The sequence below is a fragment of the Alligator mississippiensis genome, chromosome 1 (genome assembly GCF_030867095.1).
Source record: "Alligator mississippiensis isolate rAllMis1 chromosome 1, rAllMis1, whole genome shotgun sequence".
Taxonomy (NCBI): domain Eukaryota; kingdom Metazoa; phylum Chordata; order Crocodylia; family Alligatoridae; genus Alligator; species Alligator mississippiensis.
The window spans coordinates 422,722,112-422,744,450 of NC_081824.1; positions in this window are offsets into that span (position 1 = coordinate 422,722,112).

Sequence of the window (22,339 nt, forward strand, 5' to 3'; positions counted from 1 at the left end):
AGAAGTGGAAACTTGGACAAAGGACTGCCCAGGGGCCAGTTTTGTTCAGTATCCTCATCAGCGGCCTGGAAGAAGGGATGGAGTGGACCCTCATCAAGTTGGCAGATGACACCAACCTGTGGGGAGTAGTAGATACATTGGGAGGTAGGGCTCTATGCTCTATCCCACCAAAGTAGATACATGAGTAGGATTATGAGTATTGCTCAGGCATGCAGGGATGAAGTCAGGAATGCCAAAGCACAATTGGAGTTGCGGCTGGCAAGGGACAAGAACAGGAAGTGTTCCTACAAATATGTCAGCAACAAGAGGAAGATCAGGGGAAATGTGGTGAAAAACAGATTAGAAACTATTTAGAATAGTTGGATGTGTACAGGTCTACGGGCTCAGATACAATGCACCCATGGGTGCTGAAGAAGTTGGCTGATGTGATTTCAGAGCCACTGGCCATTATCTTTGAAAACTTATGGTGACTGGGAGAGGTCCCGGATTATTGGAAAAGGGCAAATATAATGCCCATCTTTAAGAAATGGAAGAAGGAAGATCCAGGGAACTACAGACCAGTCAGCCTCAACTCAGTCCCTGGAACAGTCATGGAGCAGATCCTCAAAGAATCCATTTCTAAGCACTTGGAGAAGAGGGAGAATAGAAACAATCATCATGGAGTCACGAAGGGCAAAGCATGCCTGAGTAACCTGAATGCCTTCTATGATTAAATGACTGGCTCTGATGTGAGGGGATCAATGTATGTGATGTACCTTGTCTTCAGCAAGTTTTGGGGGTGTTGGTTAAAGCTATGTTTGTCTAAGGACATAGGCAAACAAGGTTCTTTGGGTAGATGTAATCTCTTTTATTAGACCAACTAAATAGTTGGAAAATTGCTCTTTAAAAGCTTTCAGGCACAAACCTTCTATTTTATTCCATCCAAGAGACTACATAAATGCCAGCAGACTCTCCCTATGCCTGAAGAAGGGTGTTTGTGCCTGAAGATTGTAAAGAACAATTTTTCCACTATTTTGTTGGTCTAATAAAAGATATTACATCTACCCAAAGAACTTTGCCTTGACTTTAGCAAGGCTTTTGATACAGTCTCCCACAGCATTCTTGCAAGCAAACTAAGGAAGTCTGGGTTGGATGAATGGGCTGTAAGGTGGAAAAAAAGCTGGCTGGAGCATTTGGCTCTGAGGGTAGTAGTCAATGGCTCAATGTCTAGTTAGCAGCCGGTATCAAGTGGAGTGCCCCAGGGGCCAGTTTTGTTCAGTATCCTCATCAGCGACCTGGAAGAAGGGATGGAGTGGACCCTCATCAAGTTGGCAGATGACACCAACCTGGGGGGAGTAGTAGATACATTGAAAGGTAGGTCTCTATGCTCTATCCCACCAAAGTAGATACATTGGAAGGTAGGATTTGGAAAGACCTTGATATATTGGAAGATTGGACCAAAAGAAATCTCATGAGGTTCAATAAGGAGAAATGCAAAGTGCTGCACTTAGGATGGAATGATCCTATGCACTGCTATAGGCTGGGGACTGACTGGCTCTGGAGACAGCTCTGGAGAAAAGGACCTGGGGGTTACAGTGGACAATAAGCTGAATATGAGCCAACAGTGTGCATGTGTTGCAAGAAAGGCTAACAGCATACTGGGCTGAATTAATAGGAGCATTGCCATCAGATTGAGGGAAGTAATTCTTCCCCTCTATTCAGCACTTGGGAGGCCATATCTGGAATATGGTGTCCAGTTTGGGCCCCCCACTATAGAAAGGATGTAGACAAATTGGTGAGAGTCCAGCAATGGACAACAAAAATGGTTAGAGGGCTGGGGGACATGCTTTATGAGTAAAGACTGATGGAACTGGGCTTATTTAGTCCAGAGAAGAGAAGACAGGGTACATTTAAGAGCAGCCTTCAAGTACCTAAATGGTGGTTACAGAGAAGATGGAGCTAGACTGTTCTTAGTGTGGAAGATAAAATAAGGAGCAATGTTGCAGGTAGGGAAGTTTAGGTTAGGTATTAAGAAAACTGTCTCAAGGAGAGGCTAGTGAATCATTGGAACAGGTTACCCAGAGAGGTTGTTGTGGAATCTTCGTCCTTGGAGGTTTTTAAGATCTGGCTAGACAAAGCCTTGGCTGGGATGATTTGGTTGAGGATGGTCTTTCTTCAAGCAGAAGGTTGAATTAAATGACCTCTTGATGTTCCTTCCAACCCTACTTTTCTGTGATTGTAAATGAACATTAATAAAACAAAGCATGATAGCAGACAAAGTTTATTTTTATTGCATTTTGAAATTGTAGTTTATTTTAGTGGCATAACTGGGTGCTTGAATGCCTTAGGTACGCAGGCTAGTGGTGGGAGGCAATAGCCAAGCCAGCTGCACAGCTGTTTCTACTTTGAACTCCCAGCCAGTTTCCTCCTCTTCATTATGGTAGCGTTACTTTGATAAGCATGTGCCTATGATAATGTGGTCTCCTCTGTACTGTAGGGAACTTTCTTTAGTGATGCTAAGTATTATGCATGAGGGACATGAAAGGAGTCATGTTAAAAGTCTAAGAAAGTGTTATTGTTTTTCAGTGTATAGCACTGCTTGATTTTCATGTTAGAGGCCATCATATCCATTGTTCCAGACAGAGCATTACTAATAAAAACAAAGCAGTTATTTTCCTTGTACTTCTTTGTGCTATGTGCTGTATCAAAGCATAGCCATGCTTTATGAATGACTCTGGCAGAGATCTGTGGTTAAAATCATTAAAACTATGATTCTTGTTTTAAGGGACCATGTTATTAGAAACACCAGGATTTTCTATACACAAGATACTGAATCATTAGAACTCTCCTGGGTCCTTCATTGCCACTTGACTTCAAGAATTTATGTATTATATGGGACAATTCAACTGCAAGCTAATTCACATATAGCTGGATAATTTTGTGGCAACAACTGGTGAAAGATACATTTGTTTCACCATTCTTTGTCACTAAGTAATGATGCCTGTAATACAGGGATGGGCAAAATACAACACATGGAGGGCTTCTGGCTTACAGAAGTGCTTTGTCTGGCTCACAGTGGGTCCCTTAGCCTGCCTGGCCCAAGCACCACCTGCCTGTGCTGCATCCTGGAACTCCCTGGTCACACAGCAGGGCTGGGGCAGCTCCACAGCTGGACTACCTTCTTAGGCATCCCATGTGGTGGTGGCTCCTTCTGGCTGTTGCTGCTGCCAGCCCCAGCCCTGCGGTACCAATGGGGACCTGTGCTGCACAGCCCCAACCCTGCGCACCCCACGCCTGCTCCAGGCTCAACAGCGGTACTGTAGGACTAAAGCTGTTGCTCAGTGTAGGTGAAAAGTGACCACCACCTCGCTGCTGCCAGCAGTTCCTACTGTAGCCACCTGGAGCCTGTGCTGTACTGCCCTGTGTCTACTCTGTGCTACCACTGCTGCCCCACGGGGCAGCCTGGAGGTGGAGGTGACGGCAGTGTAGATGCAGAGCAGCCCAGCGTGGGTTCCAGGTGACTACAGCAGGAATGGCTGGCAGTGGCAAGGGGGAGGGGCTGCTTTTCCCCTGAGCTGGGCAGTAGCTTCTATCCTGCATTGCCACTGCTGAGCCTGGGTGGTTGAGTCTGGAGCAGGTGTGGGGCATGTGGAGTCAGGTTTGTGCAATGCATGTCCCTGGTGGTATGGTGGCGTTTGAGCTGGCGGTGGCCAAAGCTGGAAGGAGCTGCTGCCACCTGGGCTACCTAGAAAGGTAGTCCAGCTGCAGATCTACCCCAGTCCCCCTATGTGCCCATGGAGTGGCAGGCCATGCCACACCATGGGTGGTTGGAGTGAAACAGGCACAGGGCAGGCTAGATCAGGGCTGTGCCCAGATTCCAGCTGATCCACTCCAGTGGAAGTAAGTTTAGAGTGGATGCAGAGCAAGATTGGGGCTGTGTGTTGTGGTGGTGGGGAAGTGCTGCAGGGCATGCAGGTTCCAGACTGTTGTGGGGCGAGGGCAGGTGCTGACCAGCTCAGGGGAACACTTGTGGGGAGATCCCATACACACCCCACCATAACTGCACCCTTCCCTATGCACAATCACACACCCCAAAAATACCGCATCCACCCACATGACCCTCCTCACATGCAACCCCTCATACACACACTTGTGTGCCTCTGCGGAGAACCCCACTCATTGCTATATGCACACACTCCACCACACACATGCCCCCACATCCCTCCATGTACACCTCCCCACCCTCCCCACACATGTCCCCACAAACCCCATACCCACCCATAAATTCCACATATCCCCAGAAACACCCCCTCACAAGCCCTCCATATTCACCATTCACATCCACACATACCCCAACACTCTCCCCCACACTGCACATACACACACATTCACAACCCCACAATATACAAGAATAAGACTTCATTTTGAGCTATAATGCAATCACCTCTATGTACACCACACAAACACAAATCAGAACAAAAATATTTTTTGAAATAAGATTAAAATATGTTATTGTCAATGTTTGATTTTTAGAGTATAATTTGTTTTTTTTTTCTGGTTCCAAGATGGCAAACACCTTCTCAAATGAATAACTTTGGGGGCAAAGGGAGGGACTTTTGGTGACAAAGGTCAGGGGTTAGGGAGTGGGACTTGCAGTCCCAAGATGGCAGCCAGGGGGCGGAGCACCTGTTAAGTGGTGGGACTACTCTCGCAGCCCTTAACACCTCACTAAACTTGTTAAGTGGCCCTCCATCTGGAATAATTGCCCGCCTGTGCTCTAATACTAATGTCACTTTTCAGCATCGATCCCAAAGGCATTCAGAAAGTGGGTAAGTATTCCTATTGAGATACTCTTTTCTTAAACACTTCTCACAATTTTGAATGAATTTACACATTGGGTTCTGTATATCTGAGGCTCTTGGACTATATTGTCTATACTTCTACAAAAAAGAGATTGCATCAAAACCTTTCACTTTGCACCCAGAACTCAGTCATGAGCATAGTAATAAATAGTTACAAGCCAACCGAAGCTGGAGAGGGAAGAGATGAAAAGAAAAAAAATCAGAGCACACCAGACTTATTCAAGACACACACAAAGAAAAGAAATAGGATGCTGGATTTGTTTTTGTGAGTGTTGATAACATACCAAATATTCTTATTATTCTCAGCCATTTTATTACATTCTGGTGCCTAGGCTTTGAAAACAAAGTAATGGAGAAGCATGTATTTTCTGGATACAGTAAATAGAACCCTATGTCACTTTGCATGCCCAGTTACATATCCAGACCGTGCCAGGACAAGAAATGCAAAACCTGCCAACACATCTCCACCACCCCCACAATTACTACACCCCACAACAGAGCCATCAGCATCCCAGGATCTTACAGCTGCACCTGCAGAAATGTAATATACCTCATCCAATGCACCAAATGCCCTGATGGAAAATATGTAGGAGAAACCAAACAACAACTGCGCACCAGAACGAATGCACACCGGAAATCTATCAAAGACAGAAACACCCAATTACCGGTGGGGGCACATTTCTCACAGGAGGGCCACTCTCTCTCCAATCTCTCAGTCCTGATCCTCAAGGGAAACTTACACAACACTTCCCAGAGATGAGCCTATGAGCTCCATTTCATCAACCTGCTGGATACTAGAGATCATGGACTAAACATAGACATTGGATTTTTGATACATTATAATCTGCCTGGCAACTGACTCCCCAGCCCAGCCTAGCCCCTGGCTTCTTTACTTTTCATTCCATCCAGGAAGAGCACACACCAACTGCTGAAACTTCCTTAGCCTGACAAAGGGTTTTTGAACCCGAAAGCTTGCTTAATAACTATTCTCCAACCATTTGGGTTGGTCTAATAAAAGATATCAAATTCACCCAAGGAACCTTGTCTGCCAATGTCCTTAGACCAACACAGCTACAACCTAAACCCCAGTTACATATCTGACATTTTAGTACATATGCACATAGTTTGTTATCCTTCTCCACATACAGCATAGACATATGAGTCTCTACCTGATGACTGACCATGCAGTAGGCTGCATGAATCTGGGCTGCATGGATCTAGCACAATAGCCTAGGCATTCAGGCATTTGAGCATTCATCCAGGAAGCAAGACCTTAGACATCTCTCATCCTGGGCAGATTTGAATTTATCTCTCTGACTTCTCAGCACTGTATGCCAGCCATCAGGTCATAGATTAGGCATTGTCTAGGGCCCACTCCAGCCCTCCTCTGGAAGCTGGGCCCGAGTAGCTAACAAAAGATGGTATATGGGATCAGGATGAAGAAAACAAAATAGAGGGTTTGGGGCACCTCGAGTTGGCTGCTGCTCTGGAAGAGAATGCACCCTGTGTTTTAGTTTGCACCTTTGCTCTCAATGGGATAGAACTTTACCGCTGCAATTTATCCACTTTATCCAGTGAATATTAAATGCAAGGTGTAGTGGATCAGCAGGTAAGTGCCTTAACCACTAGGCTAATGGGGTTAAACACAGGAGGGTCCCTCCACTTCTCCCTCCATGGGTTTTTGCTTGCCTACAATTTTGGGTCTTACACTCAGGCTGGCCAGAGCACAGCCTACTGTGTATGCTCAATAGATATGTGGACACTTGTGAGTCCACGTGGTACATGGAGTAGGATTGCAAACAGTATGCAAGTGCTGAAAATTGTGGTCACATAGATGAAAGTGAAATAGAATTCATCCCACTGAGTCCTTTTCTATATCCTTTCTAAGGTAGATATTTGGAAACTTCTATTATTTTAAACCATGAGAGGTTTGTTGGCAATCTCCTATATATAGAGTGTGGTATATATATATATAAACTACTGTGGCAGGGCACCTTTGGTGCCTGCCACTTTAAGAGGATTAAGCAGATGTGGTGTGGCTTAATGAGGTGGTCACATGACTGCAAGAGGGCTCCTGGATTGGAGGATGAGGCTGGGCAGCCTCAGTATAAACCCAGCCCCTCAGAGTTGAGTTGGCAGTTGCTGCAGGGAGCTGGAGGGATAACATTTCCCAGGTGGAGCTGCTGTTCCCAGAATACCTGGAGGTTAAGAGTAGGAACTATGGGGATGGAGGAGGTTAATGGTCCTGGGGAATTACTTAAAACTACACCTTGCTAGGCTTGGAAGGTGTAGTGGGCTGCTTGTACTGGGGTGGTCCCCAAGAAATGCCACACCAGTGCCACCCTAGTGAAAGGTGAGTATGGGGTGCAGTATAGCCTCATCTCCCATGAGCTGATGGGTTACCCAGTAGAGGGGATAGGCAATGGCTCCTGGCATGTCATCAGAAGCCTGGGGCCCAAGGAGCATAAGGCCTAGTAGCTCCGGTGAGGGGGCAGTGTAGTAGCCCCGGTGAGGAAAGTGTGATAAGTGAGAAGGCAGTGTAGACCAGGGTCCACATGGGTGGGCCTGAAGGACTGCACATAGGCCGGCCTTAGTGACCAAGTGAGCTGTGTTTGGAGGGGTCTGAGCGGAGAGTAGACCACGTGAGGAGGAGGGATACAGGTGGGGTCTGAACATCAGGTGGGCATAGAATGAGGTCCATTGTGGGGCTGGAGCCACATAGTGATGCTATTTGCAAGTCATGGGACATGGTGTAGGGACAGGATGGAGCTGTGTGTTATGCCTTTGGCATCAGGCAGTAATCGGGCAGTCTCCCATCTATAAACAACTAATTAAGTTAAAACAAAGCCGTGGCAGATGAGGCAGGTGGACAGACTGGCGGGCCAATGTTGGGACTGGCTGCGAGATGGCCCCGTCACAAACACACACATATTTAAACATGTGATATATATATAGAGAGAGAGAGAGAGAGAGAGAGAGAGAACCCACAGTCTATTTCAATCCTTCTGACACTTTCTGGTGTATTTTACAACCAGTCATTTCACTAATAATATTTTCCTTCCCTTATTTTAATGTCTAGGGCACATTAGATGTCTATATTTCCAATTCATACAATGCCTCATTTACTACAAACTAGTTCAATATACAATTTCTTTTAACTATCTAACACAACGAAGTAAAATAGTAAAGCAGCTTCATGTCAACACCTTCTGCCAGCCACTGGAAAAATTATGCCAATTACATTTTACAAAAATTGTGTATTATTCACACTTCCTTTTCAATTCCCCAGTACTGCTATCAAAACTTATCCTTTTGGAAGTGCCAAACTCTTTAATAGGTTAAAGAAATGCTTCATAACATATTTCTGGCCAGCTACTACATTTTTTAAAGATAGCAAAATCTTTAGTATTACTTGCTGTTCTGTATGTCTGTCACCAGGCTTCTGGTCAATTTCAAATTCTTGGTCATCTCCACGACCACATAAGTACTACAGCATCTATCGGTCCAGAGAATTAAAATCCTATTACTCTTTAGTGCTCAAAAAGAATTAAAGAGTTCAAGACATTTTCTTTTTCCTTATATTAAACATTCCATTTTCTCCAGAGAATGGATTTTGATAAAACCACTTTGCCTTTAGGTGATCTCACTTCCAGTAGATGCCCCCAGTAAACTTCCTCTTTGGTAAATTATATTTCATTTACTTATAGCTCCTACCTGCTCCATATGGAGACCTGAGTCAGGCTCATCTAGATATGCTGGCCTCCACACCTATTTGATAAAGCAGTCTTTCTGAGGCAGTTTAAAATTGCTCCCCTTTGTTTCCACAGTTGTTACATAAACACTGACAGAGTTGCGTATAATTTGAAAGAAATATTTAGATTGAAAGGCATGTAGTTATTTCCTAAAATTGTACAAGGGACAGCATGGAATTTATAACAATGAAAAACCTTCAAAGGTTTTTTTGGAATCATACAGTGTTTTTTCCACACTGGAATCCACAAGTAACCTGGATTTCAATTGGTACTTTATTTTGTAAAAATAAGCTAAGCATCCTTCCAAAGATATTTATTGTCTGTATTTCATCAATTATTTGTTGTGCTGATTAGTAAAGATAATTTTTAGATAAATTTTACTCAATTATTTGGAAAATCTTCAAAGCACTTCAGACTTTTTAATTGACTTCATTATTCTGTACCACTGATTTATTCTGTGTTATTTTGACACAGCCTAAAATATGATCAATATAATCTGAAAAATAGCATATACTCATGTACAATAAGGCCCCAAACACACTTCATCAGGGTGAAGGGGTTTTAAGATGGATATAAATGTCATTTATAACCATATGTAGGCCCTTTATATTTCAGAGTTTTGCTAAAGGGCCTTACTGTAAATGTAAATCAGGCCCCAAAAGCCTTCTGTGCTGGCTTCTTAAAATCCTTGATACTGTTATTATTCCTTTCATTTTTGTTGCAGTTGTATGCTTTTGAAAGGCCTGGGGAGGAATATTTGTCTTGGTTTACCTTTTAGGTCCAGGGGTTAAACTAATTCTCTAGCAAACACACTTGAGTAACACACTCATTCAAATGTCATTGTTGGAAGTCTAGCATTCAGATTTTTACAAAGAGACAGTGATGAATATAATGGGCTTTCCTGTGGAGCCGAGGTAAAGTAGTTTTATAGCCGAATGTTAAGAATAGCTTCATGAGGGCAGGGTGTAACACAAGCAGCATCCTGTCCCTTGATATACCCTGTCTGTTTGCACATGATCACTGGATTTTAATAGGAGGAATCTGTAGTTATAAACAAGAAAATTAGCTGAAGGGGCCTGGCATCTTCCGATGTGTAATAGACGTATGCACTACAGATATAGCGAAACACTTCAGGAAATAAGAGGTCAGGTAAGTTAATTAGGCTTTTTCCTCTACCATTTAATAAGAAACAAAGTTACCATGGAGACTGACTGGGTAAGGCATTCTATTTTTGGTGCAAAACACCTACTAGAAAGAACACGTTTAGCGAGGCTTTTTCAAAGGTGGTGAGATGAACGCTCAGAAAGAAAAACCTTTGCTTGTTCTCTCTCTCTTTCTTCATGTGTGTGTTCAGGACTGTGGATCTTCAAAGAAAGCTAATCTGGGCTGAGGGTGTTACCAAGCACAGATGATACAAACTACAGCAACTTCATAAGAGAAAATATGGTAGAAGAGGCTACAAGCATGGAGGACAAACTCTTGTGAGAGGAGAAGAGAGATATGTGCAGCAAGTGCATAGGACTGGAACCCAATGGGATGCCCCTGTACAAAAGAGCTCTAGTTGTGTTTATAGGCAGTGTCCCATCTTCTACTCCATGCATCAGAGATCCATGGACCCTCAGACTCTACCAGTAATGAATACTAGAATTACAATTGCTGGGTTTATAGGAAGCCACAGATACATTTATATATATTTATAAAGACAAAACACTATGAAACACACCATGAAGCATGCTGGAAAGGCAGCTGGCAAGTCTTCAGGGAGGGGTGAAAGAGGGGGTAGAGGGAGAAGTGTAAGTTCCCCGCCCCCCAAACTGAGACACAGCCTCTTTCCTACAACTAGCAGGGATGAGGCTTCCAGAAGAGGCAAGGAGAGGGGAGCAGTGCCAGTGCCACTGCTTGTGCCTGATTCTGCATCCCTTCCAAGAGCACCAGCCATAACCCATCACCCACCACCATGACAACAAGCAACAGCATGGCAGTCTCCTTCACCCCCATTTCACTTATGCTGAGCCTTCCAGGACCAGAGGAAGATCTGGAGCTGGATCTGGATCTGAGTACCATAGCAAGGGAAATTCTGGGAAAGGAGGGGGAATCATCTCAGTTTGTGATCCATACTCCTCAAGTGTCCCCTAGAGCCAGGTCTTCTTTCCCAGAAGGCACTTCAGAGGAGCCTGAGGTAGAGGTTGCAGAGGCAAGCAGTTCAGCTGAATGCACTCCTCCTGTTGCTTTACCTCTGCCTGCTGAGGAAGGGGAAATTGCAGCATCCACACGTGCCCCTGCATCCCAGAAGTGAGCGGGTATTGTGGGCTGGGATCATTTTGAGCTGGCAGATGATCCCACATATGCTATCTGCCTGCACTGCCAAGCCAAAACCAGCTGGGGCAAGGAAACAAAACACATGAGCACCATGGGGATGCTGATGCATCTTTGCAGGCTTCACCCCCTTGCCCTTGCTCCTCCTCAGCCTGGCACCAGTGGGAGCATGCCCAAAGGGAAGTCCCCCTCTCCCTCCAAAGCCCCTGTCCCCCCATAGCAGAGGCAGGCCACCCTGGAACAGTGGGGGAAAGGTGGACAGAAAGGGGGGCATGTTGCTAGGGCAAGAGAGATCACCCAGAGCATGGGGGAGATGCTTGCTGTGGATGGCCAGCCTTTCTCCTTAGTTGAATGGCCAGGGTTCAGGTGGCTCATGGTGCTTGTGGCCCCATCATACCAAGTGCCTGCATGCACCACCTTAAGCAGGATGGTGGTGCCCTCCTATGAGGAATGCAGGGAGTACTTGAGGGAGGAGCTGTGAAAGGCAGGTCTGCAGGTGGCCTAACGCTTCACCTCAGACATCTGGAGCAGCTGGGGTGGAGATCATGCTTACCTCACCCTCACGGAGCACTGGTGTGACCACTCAGGCCATCAGTGGGCTCTCTCTCAAGCTGAGGTGATGGATGAACCCTACACAGCAACAGAGATCATGGGGGCCATGAACCGTTTGGTGCAGGGGTGGCTTGTTGGGCAGGGCGAACTCACCCGCGGATTCATGGTCACCGACAATGGGGCCAATATGGGCAAGGTGGTCCATGATGCCAACTTTGTTGGCATCTGCTGTGTGGCACACAAGTTCCACCTTGTAGTCAGGGATGCCTTGGAGGGGGGAAGGGCTGCCAGTGATGGTGCCAGCACCACCAGCAAGCTCATTTCCAAATGCAGGAAGGTGGCAGGCTACTTCCACTGGAGCATTGAGATGCTGCAGGACAAGCAAGCAGAGCTGAACATCTCGCAGCACAAAATCATGCAGGATGTGGAGACTTGGTGGAACTCCACATACCTGATGCTCAAGAGGCTGGAGGAGCAACAGAAGGCCATTCATGAGATGGCCTTGCTTGGGGACATTTGGATCAGTGGCCCCCTTAACAGAGCTAAGTGGGATACCATCTCCCAGATTTTATTTGTTCTCAAGCTATTGCTTGAGGCCATGAAGACCCTCAACACTGGTGATGCCCTCCTTGGCCAGGTGACCCTTGTAGTGAGGGAACTTCAGAATTAAATGGAGAGCTTCCAGGGGAACAATGTTCCTGGCTGGGGCAAGCCACTGTCATCAGACATGCAGGCACTGGTGAGGCAGCTGAAGAAGGGCATCAGGAAATGGCTTGATCCCTTGTGGTCTAGTACAGTCCATGTGCTGGCCACCTTGTGTAACCCAAGGGTGAAGGGCAGCATATGCAGCAGCCAAAGCCTGAATCAGTGGGCAGAGGTGCTGGTGAAGAGGGTCAGGGAGGCAGAACAGTAGAGGTGGGGGGACGTGGAAGAGGGAGATCCACTGTCCCCTGCTAGCATGCCATCTACCAGCCAGTTTCCTCCTTCACCACAGGCACTGCCAATGTGGGCCAAGGACATGGATTCTATGGTGGGGTCCAGAGGCACCAGACCACACCATCAGGCAGGTAGCACTCAGGCCTTGGTGGCTGCCTATCCTGCTGAGGATGTGGAGCCACTGCTGTGCGACTCCTTGGCCTACTGAGCATGCCGCAGCCAGATGTGGCCTGATCTGGCCATGGTTGCCCATGGACACATGTCCTGTCCACTGAGCAGTGTTCCAAGTGAGAGGGTGTTTGACATTGCTGGGGATGTAGTGACACCCCACCACATTTGCTTGGATCCTGGTTTGGCAGAGCAGCTGGTGTTCTTCAAGGTAAAGCTCCCACTGCTGGGTTCCCCAAGTTCCAGGTGCAGATGGAGTGAATGCCACACTCCTCACTCCGTCCACACCTATTTCCTTTTTTCATTTCTTAAAAAACATTTAATGCACCACTCTCAGAGCTGGAGGGGGCACTCACTGCATCATTAGCCAGCAGGGGAAGAACATGTCCTAGCCCATGAGTTTCTATACCTAGGAGGCTGATGAACTGCAGTTCATAGGCTTATCTGTGAAAAGTGGTTTGTAAATTCCCTTTGAGGATCAGGCCTGAGAGACTGGAGACAGGTGGTGTTCTGTTGTTCTTTGATAGATTTTTGGGGTGCACTCATTCTGGTGCACAGTTGCTGCTTGGCATCTCCACATATTTTCTGTCAGGCCTCTGGCTTCTTTACTATTCCTTCCATCCAGCAACAGCCCACACATGAACTGCAGGTGCTTCCTCAGCCTGATGAAGGGTTTTTCAACCCAAAACCTTGTTAAGACATATTTCTGTAACTATTCAGTTGGTCTGCTAAAAGATATCAGATTAGATTGATACAAAGAACCTTGTCTGCCAGTGCCATGTCCTTAGATCAACATCCCTAACACCTGACTAGAAGGATGCAGGGCCCTGGGCACATCTATGCCCCAGGGCTGGGGCTGGCAGGGAGAGTTCTCTGGCAGCTGCTGGAGAAGAAGCTCCTGCAGGAGAGGAAAGAAAGGCTCTGTGATAGTTTGACTGCCTGAGATGCTGCTGGTGCTACTGTGCTGCTTCTCACTAAATTATTATTTTACCTGTTGAAATTTAAAGTGGTGGACCATCCTGAAGCTGTAGGGGAGGAGGAGACCTCATTGGGGCACACTACTGTGTCATGTAGAGGCCCCAGCACCAGTGAGGGCACACCATAACACACATACAAAGTCACATGTCACAAGTTTTGCTTGTCACCAGCTTGAGGTGCAGTTTCCCAGAAACCCCTGAACCTATCTTTTGAAAGCTGTCAGGCTTCATGGCCTCATCAGGGGCTACCGTGCCTACAGATTTCACCCCCCTGTGCCCTTCACACTTACAAATGACATGAGTTTTGCTTTCAAGACCTTGAGGTGCAGTTTCCCAGAAACCCCTGCACCTATCTTCTTGAAACTTGGCAGACTTCATGCCCTTAGAAGGGAATACCATTCTTGCTGTTTTCATCCAAATCTACCAAAAAATGACAAAGTTATAGGAAGTTTTGTGCCTCCCCATTATAAACTTTGCCCATGCAAAAGGTCGAAACAGCATCAAAACAACAAAAAAGTTTTGACTAAATTAAACAGAACAGTGCTTCAAAACAAAACAGAACTTGAAATGAAACATTGTCCTATTGAAACAGTGAAACAGAAGCCAAAACAAAATGGTGCTGTTTCATACAGCCCTACTTATTACTGCCCCAAGGGGATCAGCTACAAGAGGAAGCTGCCCTCTGCAGTGATTTTAATATTTCAAAGCTATAGCTGCAGTAGTACATTGGCCCTTCACTGCTCACTCAGGCCAAGAGTAGGCAATGTTTTTTGCTACTGCTTACCTTGACACATTTGATCAGTATAAATTCAATTGTTTGGACTCATGCGAAAAATGTGCAGACAAACAAAATGTCACTTCAAATGCTGTATGCAACATTTATGAAATGAAAGTAGCATAATACGAATTCTCTTATCTCAGTCTTATTTCTGGTACAGAACATGGGATCCCTGGAACATCAGTAAGTAGAGGAAGAAGATTGATTTTAAAAAAGTCCCCACAGGGTGCATCTACACAAGATACTTTAGTGCACAGTAGAGCTAATTACTGCATAGTAAGCATCACTGTCTACATGTGCTGACCCTTACTGCACGGTAATTTCCTCTACTCAGCAGTTAATTTGCTACCTGCAAATGCAAATAGCAAATTAATTGCCAAGTAATTACTGCACAGGGTGGCATGTGTAGACAGTGAATTGGGGAAATTTTGTTCCTGGGCAGCAGGAGGTGGGAGATTGCTCCTTGCCTCTGGGAGCTGCACCACTGGAGCCTGGTCTGGGATGATTTCCTCTGCCCAGCAGCTTATTCCCAGCCCCCACTCCATGGTCACAATCATGGAGCTGGGGCTAGAAACAAGCTTCCAGCCCCCGCTCTATGCTGTCTCAATCACAGAACAATTCCCAGCCCCTGCTACATGATCGCAGAGATGGGGCTGGGAATAATTTCCCAGCTCTTGCTCCATGATCATGGAGCTGGGGCTGGGAATAAGTTCCCAGTCAGTGCTCTATACTGGAGATTGTGGAATGGGGACTGGGAGCTCCCTGCTTGGGGAGAGTTCCCCACCCAGCCTGGAGCTGGCTGGGTCCTGACCGTTACTGGGACAGTTCCCAGCCAAACCTGGGCTCTGAAGAGAAGTCTGCACATGCAGCCTGAAGGTAATTGGAGACTGTTCTGTTTTGGGCAGTCCCCAGCCAGCTCCAGGCTGCATGTGCAGACTTCCCCACATAGCACAGGGCTGGCCAGGAACTGTCTTGGTCAGGGGCAGGTCCCAGACCCACAGATTTTTGCCAGCCCTATGCCCTGATTGGACAATTGAGGTACAGGGTTTGGAAAGAGCTGCAAGGGAGGTGCAGGTCCCATCCCCTTACCCTGATCCACCAATAGGGCAGTTAGTAGCAAGCCCCTGGCTGGGTGGGATATCCCTGCCCAGATGGGGGCTCCCTGCTAGCTGCCCCACTGGTGGATTGGGTCAGGGAGCTGGGACTTGCCCTTCCCTGCAGCTCTCTCCAAGTCCCCTGCTCCTGATTGGGGAGATGGTGCCAGAAGCTCCCTGCTGCCAGGACAGGGAGACATTGTCGTCCTCCCCTGGGCTCCGGTGATGGAGCCTGCCCCAGCATCAGGCAGCTTCTGGGGGCAGGAAGCAATCTCCCAGCCCCACCAGGAGATAGCTGTCTTCTGTCTCCATGCTCCCTGCCAGCCCCTGTTTGAGATAATAGGCAAATTCCAATTCTACAGACTGTGTGAAAATTGTAGATATCAGTTGAACAGGTATGAGATTACTGATGCATCACTATATCATCCAGAATAACTCCTTTACCAATGAAAGAAAAGGTTTTGTTCAAGTCTGAGAAACCCACTGAATTCTATGCCACAGTGCAAATGCCTTCCTCCTTATCCACTGTAATATACTATATTGCTCTTAGATAATCTAGGTTTACTTTCATTGGCAATGCATAGGGGGTGTACATGCATCCCTGAGATTGGCCGTGCAACCCCTGGAAGTGCCAGCTGCAAAACCAGAAGTGCTGGTGAAAGTGCCGGTGATTCTGCGCTTGATGATCGGCCGCTGGAGGGGACCCCCGCCTGCCCAGTAGGCGATCGGCAGTGGGGGACCCCCCCATCAGTGATCTAGTGCCCCCCACAACTCAGGAGGCACCAGTCACCCATGTTAACTTTATAACCCTTTCGGCACTAATACATTCTGTATCTGTTCCCAGCAGTGGCTACAGAATATGTATTTTATAGGCAAGGCCGCAATTACAGTAATTTTACCATATAAACTCCTAAAATGTCCTCCATTCATATAAACGCTGCTCATCATAACAAAATAGTGTTAAAAACACTTAATTTTGCACTGTTTCAGAGCACTACAGTGCAAGGAATACTTTAACCAAACTGTTCCAACCATGTTCTCTAATAGCATTTTACCAGTACTTCTGTTTTCTTTTGGGTTTTTTTGCTAATCTATTAGCAAAAACCTTAATTCCATTCCATGTTTAGGAATGTAGAACTGAAAAAGACCACCAGGATCATCAAATCTAGCCCCCTACTACTGTATCATATAATCTCTTTTATAAACCAAACTCCATTTTAATATTAGTTACATGTTTTGCCTCCATCATTCCTTTTTCAAGGCTGTTCTACAAGTTCAGTGCTCAGATTGTTAAAAATGTTCCTATTATTTAAAGTATTCCTGGCCAATTTATACCTGTTTGCTCTCAAACCAACATTGTTCTTTGGCTAAAATAGCTCTTCTCCTTGGTGTTTTCCCCTGAGATGTATGCATGCAGAACCTGAGATGTATACATAAAGAACATTCATGTCCCCTCTCAATCTTCATTTTGCTAGCTGAACAAGCCAAATTCTTTAGTTGCTTCTCATAAATCAGGGTTTCCATTCCCCTGATTTTCCTAATAGTTGCACCATTCCAGTTTGAATTAATCTTTATTGAATATGGGTCACATGTTTTATATCCAGTGTTTCCAGTACTTTGAACAATGATATTAATACTTCCTGCTTTGCTGGCAGCAAGCCCTCACAGTTGAGAAGGATCAACTTACTCCCCTGGGTAAAGTAAAGGGTTGTAGATGAGTCCATTGATAGCTAAGAAGGCTGATCCTAGAGATGCAGACTCTCTGGCAGATGCCACAGATGGTGGTTAAAGAGAGGACTGAACCATGAACCATGGATTTCTCCATCTTGTTTCCTTTCCTTTCATTTCTGTCTTTTTTTTCTGCCTCTAGGGTGACACAAGTTTTCCTCAAAGTAAAATGTACTGTCTCTCATGAGGCATCCCCATTTAGCCCTGTCCCAAGCTAGTTTTTTCCAATTTCTGATGTCAATGCCATACTTGTCAATGTTCACCTTGAGGGGTCCTTCAAGTGTTTTCTCTGTGTCCTGTGTGTCTTTTGTCCTTGGCTGAGTTGGGACTATAACAGTTGTTTTGGTAACATCAGTCATCTGTACACAATGCCCCTGTCCACTGCAGCTGATGTTTAATAATTATCAATGCTTCTATGCTGGTGGTATTAGCATCAGTAAGGACATGGTGTTTCTGTGATAGTCGTCCACTTTATGCCAAAGATCTTCCAGACGTAGCACTGGTGAAGGCATTTCAGACTTTTCAGGTAGTGCCCTGTAGGTCACCCAAGCTTCGCAGCCATAGAGAAGAGTTGGGATTACCACAGCCTTATACAATAGGTCAGGGTTTTTCAACCTTTTTTAGTCTAAGTACCCCTGGTGGCTGGACATGAGGCAGAGGTGGTAGGGGGTGGCACACGGCTGGATGCTGAGCGGGGAGGCAGGAACAGCATGCAGGTTGGCATGGACAGAGTGCTGCTGCCTCCCAAAAGCAGGGCTAGGGCAGGGCAGGGAAGCTTACCAGGCTGCGATGAGGCAGCGGCACCACTCTGTGGGGTGGGAAAGCTCAGTGGGCTGGTGTGTGGTGGCAGCAGCCACCATGTGTGAGCTCCCCACCCTGCAGAGGGGCACTGCTCCCCTCACCCCACCCCAGCCCTGCTCCTGGAAGGCAGTAGTGCTCTGTCCCTGCCCATGCATACCCACTAGGACCAGTCCTGATATCGTCTTCTGAAGGACAAAGCTGGCACATCAGATCCTATACTTGATCTTCTTCTTGAGGCTGGCCTTCTTTGAGAGATGATTACTGAGGTATGCAGAATGTTCAACATAATCCAGCTCCTGTCCATCAAGGAGGATCTTTGCTGGGCAAATTAGTTGGCCTGGAGTAGGCTGTTGAAGTATCTTTGTTTTTCATAGATTCATAGATTCATAGATGTTAGGGTCGGAAGGGACCTCAATAGATCATCGAGTCCGACCCCCTGCATAAGCAGGAAAGAGTGCTGGGTCTAGATGACCCCAGCTAGATACTCATCTAACCTCCTCTTAAAGACCCCCAGGGTAGGGGAGAGCACCACCTCCCTTGGGAGCCCATTCCAGACCTTGGCCACTTGAACTGTGAAGAAGTTCTTCCTAACGTCCAATCTAAATCTGCTCTCTGTTAGCTTGTGGCCATTGTTTCTTGTAACCCCCGGGGGCGCCTTGGTGAATAAATCCTCACCAATTCCCTTCTGTGCCCCCGTGATGAACTTATAGGCAGCCACAAGGTTGCCTCTCAACCTTCTCTTGCGGAGGCTGAAAAGGTCCAGTTTCTCTAGTCTCTCCTCGTAGGGCTTGGTCTGCTGGCCCTTGACCATACGAGTGGCCCTTCTCTGGACCCTCTCCAGGTTATCCGCATCCTTCTTGAAGTGTGGCGCCCAGAATTGCACGCAGTACTCCAACTGCGGTCTGACCAGTGCCCTATAGAGGGGAAGTATCACCTCCTTGGACCTATTCGTCATGCATCTGCTGATGCACGATAAAGTGCCATTGGCTTTTCTGATGGCTTCGTCACACTGCCGGCTCATGTTCATCTTGGAGTCCACTAGGACTCCAAGATCCCTTTCCACCTCTGTGCCACCCAGCAGGTCATTCCCTAGGCTGTAGGTGTGCTGGACATTTTTCCTCCCTAGGTGCAGCACTTTGCATTTCTCCTTGTTGAACTGCATCCTGTTGTTTTCTGCCCACTTGTCCAACCTATCCAGGTCCGCCTGCAGCTGTTCCCTGCCCTCCGGCGTGTCCACTTCTCCCCATAGCTTTGTGTCATCTGCAAACTTGGACACAGTACATTTGACTCCCTCGTCCAAGTCACTGATGAAGACATTAAAGAGTATCGGTCCAAGGACCGAGCCCTGCAGGACCCCACTGCCCACACCCTTCCAGGTCGAGACCGACCCATCCACCACGACTCTCTGGGTGCGACCCTCTAGCCAATTCGCCACCCACCGGACTGTGTAGTCATCCACATTACAGCCTCTTAACTTGTTCACCAGTATGGGGTGGGATACCGTATCGAAGGCCTTCCTGAAGTCTAAGTATACGACATCCACCCCTCCTCCTGTATCCAGGCGTTTCGTAACCTGGTCATAGAAAGAGACTAGATTGGTCAGGCACGATCTGCCCGCCACAAACCCGTGCTGGTTTCCCCTCAGCATAATTTGCCCTGCCGGGCTCTCACAAATGTGAGCCTTGATAATTTTTTCAAAGACTTTGCCAAGGATGGAGGTGAGACTGACTGGCCTATATTTTCCAATGTTAAGGGTCAGTCCAGGCACTGGTATGCTTGAGAGAAGCAGTTTAGGGCCTTTTGTAGGTCCTCCTCAGTGGGGGCATCTACATGAGATGCTAAATGCACATTAGACTAATTCCACTGTATATTAGCTTGTCATAGCAAAAGGCATGCTAGTGCACTAATGTGCAGTAGAATTAGTCTACTATGCATTAGTGTCACAAAAAAGGTGCGTGATAGCACTACTGCGCTGAAGCACTGGCTACTGCACGTTGAGTTAGTAACTGTTACTGCAGGTACTAAACTTAATGCACAGTAGCAATGGCACATTAATGCACATGTGGACAAGTCCAGTATGTGCAATGACAGCACAGTCATTGGCATACTAAAGTCCCATAATTAAGGCCAATGGTTTTAGCATGGAACTGGGAAAGAGTGAAAAAGTTCCCATCCATCCTGTACTCTGTGCGGATACCATATGGCAGATGATCATGGATGAATAGCATGATGACCACAAGAAAGATGGAAAACAAAATTGATGTCATTATGCAACTCTGCTTGATGCCAGTTCAAATGGCAAAGGGCTCTGTAGAGGAGCCATTGCATAGAATGGAGGCAGTCATCTGGTCATGAAGAAATCTTAGGATGGTAATAAATTTCCCTGGGAAGCCAAAATTCAATAAGATTTTCCACAGAGCCTCATGGCAAACCTCATCAGAGGCTTTGGTCAAATCAATAAAGACCATATACAGGTCCTGGTGTTGTTCTTGGCATTTTTCCTGTATCTGCTGGGCTGCAAATATCATGTCCATAGTGCCTCTTGATGGTCGAATTCTGCTGAACTCCCCTATTTATTTTGGAAATACTTCACCTGATATAGTAAGACCACACTTGAGTTTTTTTACAGCATCCTCTCATTTGTGGATCATAATTAACTCGTGATAAACTAATATACGCAAGTCTTTCACCTCCTCTGTAGTTTCCAGTCTCTCGGCTTATAGCAGAATGTTTTATTATTACTCTCAAAGTGTATGAGATTACACATTGTACTACCAACTTTCACCCCACTTCTCTTAAGTCAGTCCTCAAAATCTTCCAGTTCTTCCAGTTTGATATTCTGAACTTCATCCATATTGACAATGTCTCCCTGTTTTGTTTTACCAGCAAATTTCATTAGCATACTTTTGATTTTTTGCCAGTATTTTTCTGCATACTATGGAAATAGTTCTGAATGTTAACAAATAATTATGAAACTGTAACATGTACTTTTTATTAAGGCTGTGTGAAGCTTCTGGTGCTGATTCAATCTGGAGGAGATTTGGCCCAATTTGGCAGTCGAATCTCCGAATCCGAATCGAATCGAATCAGGAGACCAATAAAAAGGTCTGAATCAATTTGAAGTTCTCCAAATCAATTTGGAAAAGATTTGGAGAGCTTTGGAGATTTGGGCAATCCCCACTCACCGCTGCAGGGAGCTGGACCCAGACTCCGTGCCATTAAGTAGGGGTTGGGGGGTGGCTAGAGGATGGGGTAGGGGACCATAGCGGGGACACCTGCCAGGCCCTGTCTCCTGTCTGCTCCCCCCAGCCCCCCTGAGCACCCCGCTGACCCCAGCCTGCTCTCCTAGCCCTCCTCCCCCATGACTGCCCCGCCTGGTCCCAGATCCTGGTTCCTTGGGGAAAAAAAAGCCCCTCACTCACCAGCTGCTGCAGCAGCTGTTGGGGCTTCTTGGGGCTAATGGCAGAGCTCCCCCATGCAATGTAGGGCAGTAGGGTGCAGCAGGGATCTCCCCCCCACCTGGCAGCCTTTTTTTTTTTTTTTAAGAGCCGGGACACTGGGGCTGGGAGAGTGGGTGGGGAATGGGGGTTGTGACATAGCCCCCCATGTAGTGTGAGGAAGTGGAGGGCAGTGAGGATCACCCCTCTGCCTGGCAGCAGCCAGTGAGTGCCAGGCTTTTTTGTTTTAAAGAGCTGGGATGCTGGGGCCAGGCGGGACAGCCATTGAGGGGCTGGGAGAGCGGATGGGGGGATGGGGCCTGTTTGATCTGGAGATTTAGCTGATTCAGAGGTGGCCAAATCTTTGAATCAGATTCGGCCGAATTGATTCGGGGCAGTGATTTGAATCACTGAATCAAATCACTGTCCCCTGAATCAGCCGAATCCAAATCCAAAGTGAATACTAGTCACTTCACACAGTCCTACCTTTTATGTATTTAAAGACAGACTCTCTATTCTTTTAATATATTTAACATGAGTGAGCATAGCTTAATGTGACTCCTAGTATATGTACTGTGTAAGTCTGAGACTCAAAATGTATCCAGTTATTTGCAAGGTAGAGAAGCAACTGCAAACTGAACAAGTCCTCTCTCAGGATTATCTCTTTTCCCATGCACCATTCATTTGTAAGCCACAGCTTTGACCAGAGAAAGATAATTGTCCTCTACAAATGCATGAAAAAAATAGACATGATTCTGTTCTCTATATTCTTTGTAATCTTAGGCATTACTAGAACAATGTTTGCCCACTTTGTTTGACTGTAGAAAAAGGATAGAGGATTTATAATGTGTGCTACTATGTAAGAAACTGAACTGAATTCATTTAACCTAGAGCTTAAACAATACTGTAGTTGAAATCATTTTAATTACTGTCAGTCTTGTTGGAGCTGGAGTCAAATG